We start from the raw sequence: 15886 nt of genomic DNA, 5'->3' as shown, positions 1-15886 counted from the left end.
AATTTGAACTTTGAACTAGTGCTCTGGGTTTCTCAGATGCCAGCAGTCTGTTGGATCTTACGTTGCAAAGCATTTTTGCAGGACATAAGTTGCTTGGGAGCTATTATTTTGGTATCTCCCTTATACCTACCCATGTTCTCCGTATTACTTTAGCCCTTTCTAAAGTTCTGAGTTATTCTTACTAGGTGTTAGTTAATAAAAGAGGTAGTGTGGAGACACGAGGGCAGGAAGCCTCTTTCCTTTAGCTAGGTACATCTGGCTTCCCAAGTAGTGCTTCTCAGACTTTAATAAGCACAGGAGCCACAGAGTCACTGGTGACTGGGGGAAAATGCAGGTTGTTTGGGGGTAAGGCAGTGGGGCTGGAGTCCTGCATTTCTGATGGGCTCCTGGTTGTGGGGAGAGGCCGCACTCTTGGTCTGCTGAGCACACTTTGAGGGTGAGGCTGGAAGGGAAAGTGAGAAGGGCTGTGGGGCTAAACGGTATCTTTGCTTCCTGCTGTAATAATGCCTCATCTGGGCACCCTACGTAGATCCTACCTCCTCTGGACTCAGTATTAACTGTGCTTTGGATTGGAAAGAAAATCACTATGTGAGAGACCCCCAGTTAGAAACCCAACCCTGGTGGCTAATCCTCTCAACCCTCCACTCATTTGATTTCACTTTCATCCCACGTCTTGATAATTGATTCTTCTTCAGCAGACCTCACTTATTCTGGAAACTCACAGGTCCCTTCTTTTTTTTTTTTTTTTTTTTCTTCCTCAGCAAACTGAGCACTCCCAGCCTCTGCCCTCTACCGAATTCCCTTAGTTCCTAGGCCTGGACCACCAGGCATTGTTGAAGTTGACCAACTGGTGGTATTTACCTCGACTCTGCCGTCCTATCTGAATCTGACAACAGAATTTGGACTTTTCATGTTCCATTTGTTCACATCTGGGCAGTTTCAAGCTAAGGTTATGGGAGAGGCCAAGAAAAGGGGAAAACTGAAGTATTTGGAGGGGAAATCCCACCTCTTTGATAAATTGAGGACAGCCTGCCGAGCCGGGCTGATTTACTGAGGAACAGGCGTTAGGAATTTCTGTCAGCGAGGGCCTTTTTGTAGGTTTGGAGAAGATGGGTACCAGAACAAGCTCCAAATAGGAGCAGAAAGCTCCTGTGTCTTTATACATCTGTGGACTATTTAGATAAGAAGGAGCTGTATTTAATCATGGAGAGAATTGTTTGCTTAAATAAAGGGAGGGAAAGTGGCATGTGTGTGTTTAAGGAGAGGGAAGAGGAGGTGGGAGGAAGGAGAAAGGATCCAGCAATTTTCCACAGCTGAAACCCTGCCACGTGGTTTTAATTAGGATGACCTTCTCATCACCTGAGCACCAGAGTTGGTGGATGAGGGTGGGGGTGAAGGCTTTGGAATTCTCATGGTCCAGTCCTTGGGATTTCAGCTAAGCTATGCCGTGGGCAGCGTAAGCTCCAAGGAAAAATTCTTATCTTGGAAACTGGATTGATGGTGCTATGAATCGTGATGAAAAAAAGGATGGCTGGTGAGTCCCAGTTAGTTTGGATCCTAGCAAAATTTCAACTGCCAGGGAAAGAGATTCAGTTTTCCATCAACTCCTTCCCTGGAATGCCTGAGTCCTGGGCCCTAGAACCACATGTGCTTAGGAAGCTTCTTCATTGGCTGGCCAGGTGGGACCCCAGGCCAGGGCTTCTCAGAGATTCCTTAGATGTCAGGGCTTAAAGATAAATAAAGCAATCAAAATCCAGAACTGCCTCTTAGATTTCCTCAAAATCCCAAAAAAGAGATTTCTGAAGAAGAGACCCTGTTGAAGTGCTTTGTACACGATCTCATCTCTGTTGCACGTTTTCAGAATCCTCACCAGCATCCACTGTCACTGTTTGTACTGGGAATGAGTGGGGGCGGGGTAAGGACCTCAGTTTCCAGTTTGGCTATCCAGTTCTCTAGAGTTTATGCAGATCTGAGTAATTTTGCCTCTTTGCCTAGAAAATTAAGCCTATAATCTGAAAGAATAAAGGTGATACATGCCAAAACCCAAGTGCCTATTTCACAATGTGACCCATGGACAGCCAGGGTGGGTTCCACCGAATTAACTGAATTCCTCTGGGGTCAGCACTCCCTCCCAAGGCTGGTGGCTGAGGCCACGAGGAATCTAAATTTGGCTGCTAGCCTTGGCAGGTGACTCAGTGACTTCTAGCTGTAAAGGCCCCTCCAGCATGGGAATTCAGGGCCTGGGGAAAGCCCCAAGGGCCCTGCAGGTGAGAAAGGGGAGGAGGAGGAGGCAGCTTGTAATTGGCTAGAGGAAAAAATAAACACCAGCTATAAACTGCGATTAATGTCAGCATGAAGCCTTCCTGGCTCTGCCCCCGACTTGCCAACCTGCTACCATGTGTAAACTCATAATTCTCTCAGGCTATCTCGTTATGTTTGGAGGCCTCCTCTTTGCAGGGTCAGGACCAATGGCTATTTATGTATGGGGGCTAGAGTTAGGTGATAAAGGCATCCCACGATGGAGATAAGCAGGGATAGTTTAGAGGTGCACCAGCACCCAGACACTTGCATTTATTTCCACTCAATGGAAGGAAAGAACCCACCTTTAAAAATCTTAGACACTAGATTGATGGCGCCATGAATCTTGATGAAAAAAGGACAGCTGGTGTGACCCAGTCAGTTTGGTTCCTTGCAAGATATTTCCATCCTAGACCTTCCTCACTGCGATCCTCCCTTCTAGTCCTGGGCTGGAGGGCACAGCTCTACAGTACGGGACTGTTCTTTTCTCCAGGTTAGAACATTTTTCAGCAATCCTCAGACTGAACATACAGCAGGTCCAGAGAAAATCCTGTCCTCTTTTCTGACTCACAATTTCCTCCCTGCCTGATGGATGGAAATGTGTTTGTTCAAGAGAAGTGGTTTCAACTGCAAGGGAAAGAGATCCAGCTTTAAATCAAGTCAAATGAAATTCATGTGTTCCAAAAGGCCGACACGCGCGTGTGCGCGTGCGTACACACACACACACACACACATGTCCACATGTGCCAGGGAAGGTCACAGCTCCGCCCCAGGAGGACTCTTTTTTCCAAAGCACAAACTGCTCTGGGTCTAAATTTGTTGCTATCGTTTTTATAATCACTGTTATGTGTTCTGATGATTGTGAGTGGCGTTGGGAATGTTTGTTCTCATGTAATTGCTTGTTTCCTACTGAAATTTCCATGTCAGACCCTTTCATTGTTCTCATTATCGCTTGCCTCACATTCTGCCTGCTGGGGAAGACCCATCACTGCGGCTTTGGTATCGTTGGTATGGATTATGGAGCCCGGGTGCAGGACCCCTCCAGCAGGCTGTCAGGCGGCTATCACGAGCCAGCCACAGGAATTCAGGGCTGGGAGCTGCAGCTCTGTCCTGAGCAGCTGGGGTCCTGGTTGCTGGACCAAACATCAGGGCAAGGGAGACTCGACAAGGGCCTGGCCTGCCTCCTAATTTGAGATTAGGCTAAATTCAGAGTGCATTTTGCACCCCAAGTATTTCAGAGGGAATGTGACCCTTGTGTTTCTGATTCATGCACACTTAACTCACTCAGATGTTGATTTACAAAGGGCCAGTGATAGCCAAACAAAACTTTAGGGCTTCTATTCCAAGCTGCCTTTTTTTTTCTTATGACTTCTTGTGAATAGGGTAGGTGGGAGGAAAGAATCAAAGATTTTTGTCTTTGAACCAGGAAGCTGCATTCCACTGGGAATGAAACTGGGTCAGAAGTCCAGGAACACAGACCTTTGGAACTGACTGGGCTCTCTACTGGACAAGTCATATGCTTCTAGTCTCAGTCAGAACCACCTGGACTTCCTCAAGGCCTACTCACTGTCCAGGCAGTACAAAGCACTTGAACTTGACTTGTGCTGAAAGTGAGCCAGAGTACATTAAAAGACCATCATCTGTTTACATAAATAAATGCATGTCTATGGAGAACACATGGAATTCTGGAATGAACACCCATGCTTGCCTCTTCTCTTTACCTGAAATTCCAGCAGCCACCTCCCATGAACACTAATTTACTCTTTCAACAGACCCAACCCTTCCAGGAACTTGGGGTACATTTTTTATGGGCTGCACATGAAGCCTGTTTGTAATGGGGCAACAGAGGTTGACATAAATTCATAAATTCAGCTGTGAGTGCCTTCTGGGGTCACCAAACCTCTCTGGGGAGTCCTGGGCTTTTGTCCATTTCTCATTCCTTTCATGAAGAACTGAAAAATAATTTATCCTTGGACTTTTGTTTGAAGAGCACACCTCTTTCTGGGGTGTGTACGTGTATATGTATATGTGTGGGTGTGGGTGTACATCACTGTTAGAACGTGCAGGTGATGGTTTGGGGATTATGTGTGCTTGAGTATGTTGGTGTCTGTAGGTGATATGGCTTCAGTATCAGGCCACTGGGATTTCCCCTCCTCACAGACCCGTCTTCTGCGACACTCATTGTACTTGATATACTATGGAATGTTTAACTGTGTGATGCCAAGTCTGTCTCATATTGATCACTCTTGTTCCAGCTATGTCTTTTAATCACTTCCACCTGTCCGTAGGCACCATGAAGTCTAATACTAGTGGAATACACATTATATATTACAACACATTGTACTAGTATTATACATGTGTAATTCCTGTCTCTGTTGCCCTTTCACCACTGCCATTGCCCTCAGCATTGTGTCTTGCATGTGGTTTGTGCTCAAGTAACTTGTACTGGCTGGTTAAGAAAGAAGAGGGATGGCCGGAAACAACTGGACATCATGGCATTGCAGATTATGGCCTACGTGGGCCTTCCAAGAGAAAGGAACATTACTCCAGAGGGTGAAGAGGTTGGCAGCATTCCAACAGCTCTGCCATCCCTGCATGCGAGGCCCTTTCTTGTCCCCTATTGGCACTACTGGGTGAAAAGTGTCTTCAATGAACTAGCTTTGTTTTTTTTCCATAATGAGAGGAAAATGATGAATTTATGCCAGTAGATTTGAATGTGTTAAGGTTGGTCTGGGTTCACAGATGGTGTCCATCAGCTGCTGACATAATCAATGAAATTAGGGAAAAGCTGATTTTCCAGTATTTCTTTGGCAGAGGACCCAACAGCTGACACTGGATCCAAATTAGGGCTCATAAAGCATAGAGGCAGGACCCTGAATGTTGAGCATCTTTTCATAAGATGCTTTCAACTCCTTATCTTTCTGAACAGTTAGAATGCCTGCAATTGGCTCACTTCCTTTGGGACCATTTATTGACTTTATAGGATGATTCCCTTCTGCTGCAAATAGTGCAGATCTGAGCTGGCCAGAAGACCTGGGACATTTTCTCCTAAATAAGCAGTTCTTCTTGGATCTTTTACACTTAGTGAATTCTTTAAAATTCCTTGCCGTAGGACCCAACCAGCAGCAACAAAACAACAAAACCCCAAATCAAAATCCCAAATTTAGCATGGTTCTGCAGAGAAAGAATTTCTGATAGCCTCACATAAAACTCTGACACAGAAAGTAAGATTAGTTCTTAACCTGGTCCATGCTTGCTCCCTTGGGGCAGTTCCAAGCTATCGGGGCATGTGTATCACATTCATCAGGATAGGGTCTTATCCTGTTCTTTCTCTTAATGGCAGCCTGAGAAGAGCCATAGTATAAAAGGTGGCTTAAAATACTGGTTCTTACAGGCAAGAAAAGAAAAAAAAATAGATTAAATTGGACAAGTTCAATATTAAAAACTTTTGTGCATCACAGGACAGGATCAGTGGTGAAAGACAACCTGCACAATGGAAGATTATTCAGAATACATAAAGAATCCCCACAAGTCAAAAACAAAACAAAAAAACAACGTGATTAATAAATGGGCAAAGGACTTGAACAGACATTTCCCCAAAGGAGATACGCAAATGGCTAATAAGCTCAGGAAAAGATGCTCAACATCACTCATCATCAGGGAAATGCAAATCAAAACCACAAAGAGATACCATCTCACACCCATTAGGATGACTTCTATCAAACAACCAGAAAAAGAACAAGTGTCGGCCAGGATGTAGAGAAATTGCAACCCTTATGCACTGTTAGTGGGAATGGAAAAACAGTATGGCCACTATGGGAAATAATATGGCAGTTCCTCAGAAATTAAAAAGAGTTCCCAATATGATCTGGAAATTCCACGTCTGGGTATGTACTCAAAAGAACTAAAGTCAGGGTCTTGAGGAGATATTTGTACAGTCATGTTCATAGCAGCATTATTCATAATAGCCAAAAGGTAGATGAGTGGGTAAGTAAAATGCAGTATATACACACAATGGAGTATTATTCAGTCTTAAAAAGGAAAGGAATTCTGACATATGCTACAACATGTGTGAACCTGGAGGACATGATGTGAAGTGAAATAAGCCAGTCCCACAAAAACTAATACTATATGATTCCACTTATATGAAGGGCCTTCAGTAGTTAGATTCATAGGGACAGAGAGTAGAATGGTGGTTGTCAGGGGCCGGGGGAGGGGGCATGGGGAGTTGTTTAATAGGTATAGAGTTTCAAGCCTGCAAAATGAAAAAAGTTCTGGAGACTGGTTGCACAACAATGTGAACATAACGCAATTGAACTGTACACTTAAAAGTGGTAAGTATGGTAAACTTTGTTATGTGTATTTATCACAAAAATAATTTAAAAAAATATTGTCCCTTCTTTCTTGGGCATTTTGGGACAAAAGCTCTCCAAAGTCCAGGAATATCTGAGTTGGAAGCTATGCGTGCAGCAGACCCTTATTTCTGAATTACTTATGCAGTTTAGTGGCCTCCTAATGGAAAAAGACTTCATGGAGTGTTTTTTCCCACCTCCTTCTGCTCACCACACTGGGGATTACGAGAAGAAAACAGCTACACCCAAATCAAAAGTGATCAGAATTCTCGCGGTGGCAAGATTTTCCACCCCTGGCAGGCAACTCTCTGTGTCTCTCTCTCTTTCCCTCAGGCGCCCTGCATGCAGGCGCAAACAGACCCGTACACCCGAGCTTTTCCAGCCAGCCCAGCTCAGCAGACGACCTCTGTGAGATGACACCATTTCCCAGGCTCCGTGCTGCCCTGGGGCCCTGAACTCACCTTCCAGGGCCTCCCAAGACTGGGGCTGTCTGTGGAGGAGAGAGAGGAAGGGGCGCCTCTGGGCTTCCCTGAGAGACTGGCAGTTTACCTGGGTGGCCCTGCTCCTCCCCGGCCCCCTGGGAGAAACGTGGCTCCAGAGCCCCACCGAGGAGGGGAAGTGGATTCAAGACACTTTTCTATCAGTCAGCAAGGCTCTCCAAAACTGTTACCACTTACGTTACTTATTTGCCATCTCTTCTTCCTAGCTTTTAAGATCTATTTTCTTTTTTTCCCCTGCTCACTTTTTTTCTGTCTTTCCTCTGCCTTTTTTTTTTTTTTTTAAGAACCATCTTTCTTCGTCTTTCCCTCTGGCTCCTCCAGCCGCACACCCCATCTTCCTGTCTGTTTTCCTAGCTCCCTCCTGTCTCTCTTCCCCGGGCTCTCTTTCACAGCCAGGTGCGGACAATCCCAGTCCCTCGGCACAAGGAGTCTTGTTTTGAGATGTGACAGGGCAGGGCCTAGCCCAGGGACGCTCTCAGGGAACCTGTCCCTGCCATAAAGTCCAGGTGGCCTCCTTCACGCAGGCAAAGCCAGACAGAAGCCTGTCCCCCCACACCCCCATTTCCCAGTCGCCTGGCTCAGCCTGTGACTTGGGGGTGGCCGCGCCTGATTTATGGCGGGGCGTCATGGCAGGGGCGCTCTGGAGGAATGGCCGGCCTGGGCCTCTCACAGGGTCGGAGGGACCTGGCTTCGGTTCTCGCAGGTAGGTGCTGTGGCGCCTTGAGCCTGCATGCTGCCGTCTGTCCTGGTGCACCACGGGGCAGGGGAACAAAAGGTGCCCACGGCTGTCCTCCATAGCTCCTCACTCGGTAACCAAGCCTTGTGCCCGCCATGCACACGGGGCTCTAAGCAAAAGTGGTTTCCCTTCGCACAACGCTAACCTGTCTTCCATCTGTCAAGTCTGCTTCCCCATCTTGGGACAACTGGCACTGGGCTCGGACACCCTGCTGGGCGGTAAGAGGCCTGGGAGAGATGAAAAGCAGCGCCTGCTTGACCGAGACAGAAGACAGCTGGTGTCCTCGTTTTCTTAGAGCTTAGAGAGGCGCGCAGCCCTTCCACAGGGTCCACTTAGCAACCGGCCATTTTCCTCAGCGCTGTTGGGATTTCTCTGGCCGGGGTCCATCAGGGCCTGGAACTTCCTGGCGGGCGAAGTAGAAGAACAGACAAACAGCTATTTCTCCCTGCCCTGCCGGCTCTATCCGGCCTGAGGGAGAGGGTTCGGTTGTTTTCAATCACTGATAAAAGCCCAACTTTATTAAAAGGTAGCCATGCTGCCAGCTATTAGGAAGTTTGCAAAGATAAAGGAGAAATGAGTCCTGCCGCCAAGTATCTTATAGTCTCACAGGAAAGGTGAGACATGGACATAATCGCCACAGTGCCGGCAGGACATGAAGTATGCTTGAGACATGGGGCTCAGCTCCCCTTGAAAGGCCTCGGGGCAGTGCTGTCCAGGAGGATCGATAAAGCTGGGCCCCACAGAACAGTCGGGGCAGGATATGCCAAGTCAGGAAGGGGGTATGCTGGGCACAAGAGGTAGCATGAACTTGGAGAGAGAGAATTAGGGCATGGAGTGAATGCTGCAGGACCCAGAAGGTTGACGCTTGGAGATTCACCCGATCAGAAGTTGCCTCCAGGAGGCTGGAGACTAACATCTCTCAGCCCAGGTCTGTCAAAATCCTGCACCTGTTCATGACGGCCACATGGAAAGGCAATGGCTGCCATCTAACTGAGCCCCAGTGAGTGCCACTCACAGCATGATACATGGCCTGGCTCGAACTGATGCACAATGAAGTGAGTGCAGAAATTGCAATTTAATGGAATAGTTTTGTGTCTGTCAAATCTAATGCAAATGTTGAGCTTGCATTTTGCATGCTCTGTTTTTATTCAATTTTTCTCCTGGTAATTTGTTTTTATTCTTTTTACAAAATAGAGTTCCATGACTGACTGGAAAAAGAAACTAGTCTTTCATCACATACTTTGAGTAGCAACTACCTTAGCTTCTCCCTGCCATTCTTCCTGAAAAAGGCTTCATTTTCTTTTCTTTTCTTTTTTCTTTTTTTGATTTTTATTTATTTATTCATGAGAGACGCAGGGAGAGAGGCAGAGACACAGGCAGAGAGAGAAGCAGGCTCCATGCAAGGAGCCCGATGTAGGACTCGATTCCAGGACCCAGAGATCACAGCCTGAGCTGAGGGCAAAAACTCAACCACTGAGCCACCCAGGTGCCCCAAGGCTCCATTTTCTCTTGGCAATGTGTGTTCCCACCTCATACTGTTTGCTGAGGCCTGATGTCTGAAGCCTAATCTGTTTCCTCCCTCCTGGTGGACCACAGAAAGCATGTTGTGTCTGCACTGTGGTGTTAGAGTCCCATATGTGGGGCAGGGACATGAGTGTAAGGTGTCTGTGAGAGCAGGGACTAGTATTTCGGGCCCTACCTCTGTGGGGACACACTCACAGGTAGGGAGGAGGATTTGAACCTGGGCCCACCACTGCAAGACCACCAATGTGGACTTAGGAGAGGCCTGGCAGCAGCCTGCTCTTTGTCTCTGACCTCTAGAGTCCCAGCTTTTTTCCTATAAACTATTTTCACATGTGTAGGATTTGTAACTGGTTTATTGAATGAACTGGGCTTGGCCTGAAATAATGAAATATTGCTCTATGTTCTAACTATTGCTTTTCCTACCTGCTCAGTTGGATCCCTAACCTGAAAACTCATGTAGATACCATAGTTTTCTGGTTCTTTGGAGGTACTAAGGATCAGTCTCATTTTCACATGCCAGATAGTCCAGACTCATTTACAAAATTTTAAGTTCTTATTCAAGTTAAATTCTTCTTCCTCACTCTCTCCACGTCACTGCAACCCACAGCAGAGAAAGGATAGGTGACATGAAAATAGGCTAAAAAATGGTACAAATAACAGATCAGACAGATAGAAAATAAACCTAGGTGGTAGATTTATTTATTTTTTTTTTAAAGATTTTATTTATTTATTCATGAGAGACACAGAGAGGCAGAGACACAGGAAGAGGGAGAAGCCAAGGCTCCATGCAGGGAGCCTGACGCAGGACTCGATCCTGGGTCTCCAGGATCACGCCCTGGGCTGAAGGCAGCGCTAAACTGCTGAACTATCCGGGCTGCCCTAGGTGGTAGATTTAAACCTAACCATAATTATTTCAAATGTAAATAGTTTGGGCTCCACTCAAATTGACAAAAAAAGCAAGAACTCAGCTATATACTATCTATAAGAGACGCACTTTTACATGGTCACAAGGGAAAATAGAAAAGTTTTTGAGCAGGCTTTAAATAAAACCACAAAATTTCAAAATTTGTGGATGTAACAAAAGAAGTCCTTAAGAGGAAAAGGTGTAGCTTTAAATGCTAGATGAAGATAGAACAGTCTAAAATCCTGGATCTAAGTTTTAAGAATATAAAAAAAAAAAAAAAGAAGCTAACTACCCCCCAAATAAATACAAGGAAGGAAATAACCAAGCAAAGAGCATAAACTGATGAAAAAGAAGAAAAAAGTGAAATATGAATGAACACCAATCTGTTTCTCTCTATGGAATAAAATGGATAAACCTTTGCTGGTGAGGAAAAGAAGAGAAAAGACAGAAATTACCAATGTTTAGAATGGAAGAGAAGACATCACTAGAGATGCCACAGGCATTGAAAGGATCACTAACAGGATATTATTTTTAGAGCTTTATGCCAACAATCTTTGACATCCTAGATGGAAGAGACAGTGCAATAAAAATCACCAATAGCCAAAACAGACTCAGAAGAGATAAAAGTCTGAATAGACTCATATCAGTGAAAGAAATTGAATTCATAATTTAAAACATTCCCACAAAGTCTGCTCTAGGCTCAAGTGGCTTTGCTAGAACATTCTATCAAACTTCAGGGAAAAAATTAAGTGAATCTTGCACACATTCAGAAAATAGAGGAAGAGGAACAATTCCCAAGTCATTTTTTGAGGCCATTTTTACTCAGGCAGTTCTAGTCACCGTCCCTTATATAATTTGGCCTTTGCTCTGTTGGTCTCCAGCGACCTTTCCCATCCTCTAAATCTCCCAGTTACTTTAGAGGACTGTGATGCCTCCTTTTCTGAACCCTGGCTCACACAGCACTGAGATGCCCTTTAACTATTCATGGGAATCAGTGTCATCCAGGACGGATGGATTGAAAACTCAATGAGGGTACGTGTTCCACACATCATGTGGTTCCATATACACCCTACAGTTCTTACCTGGGCTTGAGCCCATATTTGAATCTTAGGAAAGAACTGCTGTTTGAAACTGGGATGGCTGTTTTGTAATCCTCCCCATGTACCAACGTCGCTAGCACCAGTGTCTCCCAGAACTCTGCACTTCCCAGGCACTGCTTCATTCCTTTTCTTTCTCTCCTGTTGTATCCATTTCCCATTTTGAGAGAAGATATGATTTTCATCGTGATCACAGAGTGAGGAAGGAGGAAGAATCAGACATCCAGGATTTTTGCTAAGGGTTGAATGGTGTCCCTGAAAAACTCCTGTTGAACTCCTAACTTCTAGTACCTCGGAATATGACCTTATTTAGAAATGGGATCAGTTTGAGGTCATACTAGAGTAGGGTGAACCCCTAATCCAATATGACTGATTTCCTATAAAAAGAACCATGTGAAAAGACAGGCATGCATGCAAGGAGAACACCATGGAACAAGGAGGCAGAGATTGGGGCGATGTGGCTACAGGTCAAGGAAGCTGGATTGCCAGCCAACTTCCAGAAGCCAGGAGAGAGGCCCGGAGCAGCTTCTCCCTTAAAGCCTTCAGAGGGAACCAACCTTGTGACACCTTGATCTCGGACCTTCAGCCTCCGGAACAGGAGACCATGAGCATCTGTTGTTTTAAGCCACCCTGTTGGTCCTACCTTGTTACTGCCGTTCTGGGAAATTAATCTGATGGTGTTAGCTGGAGTGGCTCCAGGACATCTAAGCCATGTCTTCATGACAGTGTAGAAACTGAAGGTCAAACATAAGTCTTTGCACAAGGTCTCCTAGTAAGTGAGCAGCAGAGCTGACACTGAAGCCCAGGTGTCTTCTGTTCACCAGACTGACACTTGGCCCACTGTAGCCCTCAGCTCCCTGGGTGCATCTTTCTAACAGCCCTTTCCAGACAGTCTTCCCAGAACCGGAAATTTATCTTCTCTGAGTGGATGTTTTGAGTTTGGAAAGTCTATGGTCATGGCCCATGGCTTTTGGGGGCTGAGCCAGCCAAAGACCAGGACCTTGGGAATTAGCAGTGTTTAAAGGAGAGGCGGCGCAGGTACTTGAGTTGGGTGAGGGGCAAGTGCATGTCGTAACTCTCTCCTGTTCATTCCTGTTCAGAGCCGGGTGTCTCATATCTCTGCATGAAGCCCCCCAAACTGTAGCCTTCGGGGGCTGCAGATCAAGTTCTCCCTAGGTTGCTAGGATGACAAGTTACCTAGTGTAGATTTCAGCACACTCACTCAGAGAGTATTTGCTGAATAAATGTTTGTCACAACTAATCTGTGAGCTCCTCAGGGGCAGGCAACATGCCATCCATTTCTGCAGAACCCAGCTCTGCTGCAGGGGTAGGCCTAGAGCAGGGGCCCATTCTTTCTTGTCCTGCGTCCCCTTCTTCTGCCAGGGACACCCCCTTGTTTGGGTTATCTTTTCAAGCTAGGCATAGTCCCTCTCCCCACCTTCTCCCAGGACCTTGCACACTGAACCTGCCTATGCATTCTCCCCAGTGACCTTTGACTTCCCACCCCTATCTTTTACCCACTCCCCTGCACCTCCAGGCCTTCCTTTACTCCACTCCCCTGCACCTCCAGGCCTTCCTTCGTCACCTGGAAGGCCCTGAAACAGACTTTTCTGCCTCAGGCCTGGAAAGCAACATGGATAAAAGTGACAGTAGGGATTTCACTAATATATCCCAAGTGGCCTGGGGCACCTGGGTGGCTCAGTGGTTGAGTGTCTGCCTTCCGCTCAGGTCATGATCCTGGGATCCTGGGATCGAGTCCTGCATCAGGCTCCTCTCAGGAAGCCTGCTTCTCCTTCTGCCTATGTCTCTGCCTCTCTCTCTGTGTCTCTCATAAATAAATAAATAAAATCTTTAAAAAAAGATATATCTCAAATGCCTGTGACAGTGCCTCTATGAATGGTGAATGCCTAGATCTTTCCCTCCTTCCCTTGAAAGATTCACATCTTACACTGCAGCTCTAATCAAGCCACTTGCAGCAACAAAATTTTCAGTTATTCTTCATGAATAAAGTGCATGTAACTTTATAATTTGCTCCCAAATTTGGTCCTAAACTAGTTGGGTGTATACCACTCTAATACTATTCTATTATGTATGCTTGTGGGCTATTTCTACACAGTATGGATCCGTAACCAAGTGTCATAACAATAATAGCATAATTTTTCATTTTTCAAGTTTTTTTCAAAGACCTTGAATACACGTATGTATATATCACTCTCCAAATTTTAGAAACTGAACTTTGTGTGATTATTATCCATGTCAATAAGTGCATGAATAAAGCCTGTGGATTAGTGCATATTAGATAGTGCATTTAAACTATATACTTGATTCCATGCATGGCCATTACTTATTAATAAATATTCTCGTTGGGATCCCTGGGTGGTGCAGTGGTTTGGCGCCTGCCTTTGGCCCGGGGCGCGATCCTGGAGACCCGGGATCGAATCCCACATCGGGCTCCCAGTGCATGGAGCCTGCTTCTCCCTCTGCCTGTGTCTCTGCCTCTCTCTCTCTCTCTCTCTGTGACTATCATAATAAATAAATAAATAAATAAATAAATAAATAAATAAATAAATATTCTTGTTGATGGATGAATAATTTGCTTCTATTTTTTGAAAAATTCTAAGAAACTTTTCCGGGTTCTGCTTTCCTTCTCAGCTAACTCTTTTCTGATCTTTATGATAAAAGTCCAGAAGCTGAACTATGAAAGAAGGTAGAAATCTCCTCAGCAGGTAAGATGAGAGGAGAGACATACTGTATGTCAATGTTTTTCTCTTATACAGCAACAATACTTCTTGGGTGCCTTTCTAACTATGTGCCAGGATCTCTGCTGGGCACTTAGTATGCCATTGTGTGGTAAATAATCTAGTTCTCACCCTTAGGAGCTTACCATCCAGTGAGAGGTAGTGGCATGGAAGAAAGGCAGAATGAGATGATCTTCTAGAGGGAATTAGGAAGTACTCAAGGTTGGAAAGGTGTTCTTCAGTTGAGCCCTAACAACACTACCCTAGGCCACTAATGTGTTCCTCCTGAACATTTACCATTATACTGACTATAGCCTGGGACATCAGTAATGAGCCAAAGGCAACGGAGTCTTGGGTAATCTGGTTGAAGCCCAAAAGGAGAGGTGGAGCTGGGTGTGGAATTCTGCTCAGATGTTTAAGAGGGTTTTATTTTATTTTATTTTTAAATATTTTATTTATTTATTCATGAGAGACACAGAGAAGCAGAGACACAAAGGCAGAGGGAGAAGTAGGCTCCATGCAGGGAGCCCATGTGGGGCTGGATCCCTGGTCTCCAGGATCACGCCCTGGGCCAAAGGCGGACACTCAACCGCCGAGCTACCCAGGTGTCCCGTTTAAGAGTGTTTTAAAGCTGTGAGTCCTCAGGGACTGGCTGGGGCTGGACACTGAGCAAGAAAATTCTGGGTGGTAAACCCCACAAGGGTAAGAGCAAGAGCTGGAGGATGAGCCAGCAGCGAGGCTCAAAGCTGCCTTGTCTGGACATGGGCATTTTGGTGGCAGGTCCAGCTCAATTTGTGGGAAGGGACAGTCTTTTTCCATACATAATCTTTACAATGTGGCCCCACCTTCACAGGGAGGACTTTCCTGGCTGATTTTAAGAGAATCCTTTTCTAACCCAGTATCTGACAGACTAAATGTAGACACATTCTCTAACATAATAATAATAATACTAAACATAAACCATGTGCCAGGCTCCATCCTAAGTGCTTCATTTGTTTTACCTCATTTACTCTTCACAGCACCCTGAGGGGTTGGTGCAGATGAGGAAACAAAGTGCTGAGAGGTGAAGCAACTTGCCCAAGCAAGGAAATGGAAGAGTTAGAATTTGAACTTGACCCCCTAATGTTTGGATCTGTGAGAGACAATATGGTCCAATGGCTTGGGGCATGGTTTTCAGAGGCAGATTGCAAACCTTAGCTTTAAAACATGCACCTATCCAATGACCCAGCAATTCCATTTCCCAGCGAAATGAAATCATATGTCTAAACAAATACTTCTACAGGAATATTCATATCAGCCTTTTTCATAATAGCCCCAAACTGGAAACAGACCAAATGCCTATAAACAGGAGAATGGATTAACATACTGTATTATATTCAGACAATTCATACTCAGCAATAAAAAAGAATAAACCACTTATAGACGCAACACTATATTTGAATCTCAAATAATTTATGCTGAGTGAACAAAGGGAGCTACTAAAAAGTACTTACTCTATGATTCCATTTTAATAAAATCCAAATATAGGCAAATATAGTCTGTAGTAAAAGATACCAGATAGTGGTTGCTGATGGTGGTGGAAATATTCTGTGTCTTGATTTGGGTGGTGGTTACAAGAATACATACAATTGTCAAAACCTATCAAATTGAAAACTTTAGATTCATGGATTTAATTGTGTGCTAATTATACTTACTCAAAAATAAAATCTTGGCTTTGCCCCTTACTGACTGCATGAT

The sequence above is a fragment of the Canis aureus genome, chromosome 15, assembly GCF_053574225.1.
Source record: "Canis aureus isolate CA01 chromosome 15, VMU_Caureus_v.1.0, whole genome shotgun sequence".
Taxonomy (NCBI): Eukaryota; Metazoa; Chordata; class Mammalia; order Carnivora; family Canidae; genus Canis; species Canis aureus.
Note: the sequence above shows the minus strand (reverse complement) of the source record.